Consider the following 5,248-nt stretch of genomic DNA (forward strand, 5'->3'; position numbering starts at 1 on the left):
CCTTCCGGTTGATTCCAACGCACACTGAAGCTTGAGAACCTCTGCTAGTTTAAATCATGACAAAGGATCAGCTGGACCAGATCCTTGCCCTTTTCTTCTTATTGGGAAAGGCGACTTAGCCTAGATGGTGCTATTGTGACAGACCAGTTATTGCACCCATCTCAGTTTGGCTCAGTTATTGCACCCATCTCAGTTTGGCTCAGTTATTGCACCCGTCTCAGTTTGGCTCAGTTATTGCACCCATCTCAGTTTGGCTCAGTTATTGCACCCATCTCAGTTTGGCTCAGTTATTGCACCCGTCTCAGTTTGGCTCAGTTGCACCAATCAAACCCCATAACTGCACCTTTATTTTCCTTTCCTGGAAATGACTTTCTTCACCCCTAGATGCTTCATTCCTCTCTAAGCGTCTCTAAAGATGGAAATAGACCTTTTCTCTGGAATGAATCCCGCTGTCATCTCACTGGTACCTCTGATTTTTTTTATCTTGTGCCTTAAGAATCCTGCCTGCTTTTGGACTTCCTACAGATCCAGGCCTTGGTCTTAAGGTTTTATTTATTTATTTATTTTTTCAAATTCTTTCTGGGAAGACCACTGGACCTTGAAAATGTCTTTGACAAACCACAGATGTTCATGTTCAAAAGTGAAAATACATAGTAACATCCTTTAATAGTCTACATCTCACCCTGGAGAACTCATTTGGGCTGTTAACCCTATATTTCTTCCAACATTAGTCTTAATAAGAATACCTCTTGTTTTTGAGTGTTTATGTTCAAGGAATCGTCTTGAACATTTATCATGGCTTCTATCATTGAATCCTTACAACAGTCCCATGAGATCCAGGTGATGTCACGATCCCCAATTTACAGAGGAAGAAACCGAGATCTAGAGGGGGTGCCCCGGAGCACATGACCTGACAAGCACAACATTCTGCTCCTCTTTTTTTTTTTTTTTCAGCTACTTTTTTATTGACTAAGGCCAAGCTTGATAGGTTGCATTTGGCTATTCCCCAGAATATCCAGCCTCTAGCCGAAATATCAGAGAGCAGTGAATTGACCAAAAAAAATAGATTAAAAGATATATAATGAAGAAAAACAACAACTTTAGACAGAAAGTTGAGGATCTGGGTTTAAGTTCTGGTTCTCCGCCAACAGGACGCTGACTTTCCCAAAGCGTCTGTTTTCTCAGACTGTTAACTGTGTCGGTGACATCCACTTCTCAGGGTTGTTGTGAGCGTCCTAAGTGAGCCCACCGAGCTAGAGGCCTCGTGGTGCTATTTCCAGGGGCCGCGAAGCTAATCATGCATCATTAATATGAAAGAGGAGCAGCCTCCGCTCTGGAACCAGAGTGCCCTTCATTCGTGCTGCAGAGGCATGCAACGGTTTCTCTGGCTGTGCCTTCTGCGGGGGATGGTATGAGGGGGCAATCCAGGTAAGTGAGGGGATGGGAACCACCCAGCCAACTTGTCTCAAGGCTCCTGGCTGCCCACCCTCTGTGCCTCCCGAGCGCTTTATTTATACTTGTCCTATGAAATAGCGGGCAAACAACAGGCTTCTTATGTACATTTTGGTACTGGGGGCTAGAACCAGATGGGGGTCTCTGATAAGAATGTCGCAGCGCCCCGAAGGGCACAGGCTAGGCCTGCCTGGAAGCAACATTCTCTTGACTGCTCAGACCTCTCTGGTTAGGGGTGGGAGTGGTGCATGGCGGAAACACAGAGAAACATCTAACAGAGAGGCTCTGACTGGGAAATAGGACTGTAGCGATGTGGGCTGCGGTGGGGGAGGGTTGGGAGCGGTATGGACGCCCACTCAGCCCCCCAAGCCCCCTCAGAGTCAATGCTGCAGCTCCTATAGAGCAGAGAGGCGGGGGTGGGGCGGCCCCGGAGTGTCAGCCGCACCTCCGTGAACAGGCTGCAACTGCCCGCCAGTGCAGGCCTGCGAGGTCTGAGTCCTGGGGGAATAGCTGGCGGTGAGTGGAAAGTGACATGAAACAGGAAGCTGGGAGGGAAGGATCCCAGGGGACCACCTTCCTCTAGCAAGTCGTTTGTAGCCGCGGTGGCCCTGCGTCTGCCTGCCTCCTGAATCCACCACAGCGTGCTCGCAACCCAACAAGATCCCAAAGGTCTTCCATTTATTCCAGCACACCTAGGATTTCTTTTCTGAGTGCGGCCTGTGTGTGTGTATACGAGAGAAACAGGCAGAGCATCAAGGGTTCGTGTGTTGCAGAGGCCGGGAGGCTGGGAGGGGGGCTTCCCATCCCCCTGGGGCCCGTCCTCTCTCGCCAGTGTAGCCAAAGGACACATTGACTGTGGGGTCCTCCCGTTTCCCCAGGCTAATTACATGCCTCTTTATGAAAGGAAATAGTTTCCCGGCCGAGCTGGGAAACCCAAGTCCCCGGTGCCCCCTCGTCGCGGGTATCATGGGAAGGACAAGAAAGGAGGCAGCTGCTCACAGTTCCCCCTGCCTTCCCCGGCCTCGCCCGGGGCGCCCAACCCGGCCTGGAGACGCGGAGCGCCTCCTCCTCCACGCAGACGCCTCGGAATCCACCTCTGGGCCGCGCTGAGAGACGCGGATGCTGGGAGGAAACCCTGGCGAAGGATGCGAGGAGGTGGGGGACACGGGCTGGGCGTCCGAAGAGACCCTGAGGAAGCGGAGTTGTTTCCTCACAGCCCCTCAGCTGCTGCCCGGGTGGGAGGGCGGTGTGGCTGCCCCACCCCTGCTGCGCGCAGCTGCCGGGGATGGAGCCGCCGCCGGGAATGGAGCCGCGGCTCAAGCTTGGCCGCGGGAGGGCTGGGAGAGGGAAGGGAGGAACGGCCCGGGGTCGGAGGGGACGTTGGCGAAGGCCCGGGACGGGGCTGCAAGAGCCTCCTCTCTCGTAGGGCCTGCCTCCTTCGCCCGCCCAGTCCCCGGGGGCTGGGTTCAGAAGAGCGCCCCTCGTGGGATCCTAGGTGAGGACGTGGAGAGGCGGGTATGGGAGCAGGAAGCAGCTGGGCTGCCGCTTCCCGGGAAAGGTCGCTAGTGCGGCATAGGCCAGGATGTGAGGGTTACGGGCACCTCTCCTCTTTCCTCTGTCGGTGACACAGACAGATGGACGCAAAGAGACGCAGAGAGGAGATCCCACGATCCACAGTCGCTGCGAGACCCACAGCGAGAGGGAGGACGCCGCTGAGCGGGGAGGGAGCCGGCCGTGGAGCCCAGGGGAGGCTGACCCTGACCCTGACCTCGGGGCTGCCTACCCGAACTTCAACGCCTGTCTTCCAATTCTTTGTTTTAAAAAAAATGCCACAACTGGGGAGGCTGGGACTGGGGAAACCATGCAGAGGAGTGAGGGGTAAGCTGCATTTGTGGTCTTTTGATGACGATTCAGCAACCTCTTTCCTGAGGAAAATCTGCCACTTGTTTATTATCCCTCAGTCAGTCCAGAAGCTCAGTGGTGTCCGATGCTTTGTGATCCCATGGACTGCAGCACACCAGGCCTCCCTGTCCATCACCAACTCCCAAAGTTTTACTCAGACTCATGTCCATCAAGTCAGTGATGCCATCCAACCATCTCATCCTCTGTCGTCCCCTTCTCCTCCAAGGAAGTCCCTCAATTATTATACTTCAACTGCAGTCAACGCAGAGCTGGATAAAGAAGCAGAGGACTGGAGACTGTGAACCCCTTGAAGGCAGATAGATCTCTCTCTCCTATTTGAAATCTTTATTGAGATCATTGCAAATTCACACACAAAAAGCTACTAACAATAATACAAAGACATTCCTTGTACACTTTGCCCATTTTTTCCCAAAGGTAACATTTGCAAAGCTATAGTATAGTATCACAACCAGGATATTGACCCTGATACAGTCCACAGATCTTACTCAGCGTTTCCATTTTACGTGTGCCTGTGTGAGTGTTTAGTCTTATACAGTTTTATCACCTGTGTATGTTTGAACTGTCACAATCCAGATTCTGAAGTTACGACAGGGAACAAGGATCCCTGTGTTGCCCTTTTATAACCATCCCTGCCCGCTGTTCCTGGCAGGCACTATTCTGTGAGTCATTTCTAAGGTTTTATTTCAAAAATACTATATAAAATAAATCACATCACATGTGTCTTTTGGGAATTGGCTTTTCTCTCTGCATAATTCCCTGAAGATCCATCCAAGTTGTTGTGTGCATCAATAATTCATCCCTTTTTTTCGTTTTTATTTGTGAGTAGTAATTTGTGGTATGTTGGTACCAGAGTTTATTTAACCATTCACCTTTTGAAGGACATATGGGTTGTTTCCAGTTTGGGGCTTTTACAAATAAGGCTGCTATGGATGTTCAGTTTATGTGACTATCAAGTGATTTTCTATCCAATGACCGCATTGCATGGGCACACAGTGGGTCCTCAGTCAATACTCCTTGGAGACTGAAGACAATTGACTTTGGCACTTTCATCCAAGAGGGAGGATGGGAGGATTACAGTAATGACAAGAGTTACCCTCAACAAGGAACCAAAAATCAAGGCTCCATCTGAAGAAAGAACTGATCAAAAGACACAGAGTCATCAGCATTAAGCAGTGGGGACAATGAGGGCAAGATGCTATATAGAGACAAAAGGTAAGGTTCAGCACACCACCTAGAGTAATGGAAATAAAAGCAAAATTAAACAAGTGGGACCTAGTCAAACTTAAAAGCTTTTGCAGAGCAAAGAAAACTATAAACAAAGTGAAAAGACAACCCTCAGGATAGAAGAAAATAATAGGAAATAAACAACTGACAAAGGATTAATCTCCAAAATATACGAGCAGCTCGTGCAGCTCAGGACCAGAAAAGCAAACAACCCAATCAAAAAGTAGGCAGACAACCTAAACAGACACTTCTCCAAAGAAAACATACAGATGGCTAATAAGCACATGAAAAGATGCTCAACATTGCTCACTATTAGAGAAAGGCAAATCAAAACTACAATAAGGTACCACTTCACACTGGTCAGGATGGCCATCATCAAAAAAATCTACAAACAATAAATGCTGCAGAGGGTATGGAGAAAAGGGAACCCTCTTGCACTGTTGGTGGGAATATAAATTGATACAGCCACTATGGAAGATGGTATGGAGATTCCCTTAAAAACTAGGAATAAAACCACCATATGACCCAGCAATCCCACTACTGGGCATCTACTCTGAGGAAATCATAATTGAAAAAGACACGCATACCCCAGTGTTCATTGCAGCGCTATTTACAACAGCTAGGACATGGAATCAACCTAGATGTCCAT

At 49.4% G+C, this 5,248-nt stretch overlaps 1 long non-coding RNA gene across 2 annotated transcripts; it reads left to right on the forward strand.

Moving 5' to 3' along the window:
* The first annotated feature begins 262 nt into the window (after positions 1-262).
* LOC112582769 lies at positions 263-4,714 on the forward strand. Of its 2 annotated transcripts, XR_003107111.2 has the most exons (3): positions 263-1,428; positions 2,357-2,607; positions 3,083-4,714. It is a non-coding gene; the product is annotated as an uncharacterized LOC112582769 (long non-coding RNA). The 2 variants fall into 2 exon arrangements; XR_006551247.1 differs by having other exon boundaries at positions 263-2,607.
* Positions 4,715-5,248: the final 534 nt, after the last annotated feature.

The sequence above is a fragment of the Bubalus bubalis genome, chromosome 5, assembly GCF_019923935.1.
Source record: "Bubalus bubalis isolate 160015118507 breed Murrah chromosome 5, NDDB_SH_1, whole genome shotgun sequence".
In the NCBI taxonomy this organism is placed as follows: domain Eukaryota; kingdom Metazoa; phylum Chordata; class Mammalia; order Artiodactyla; family Bovidae; genus Bubalus; species Bubalus bubalis.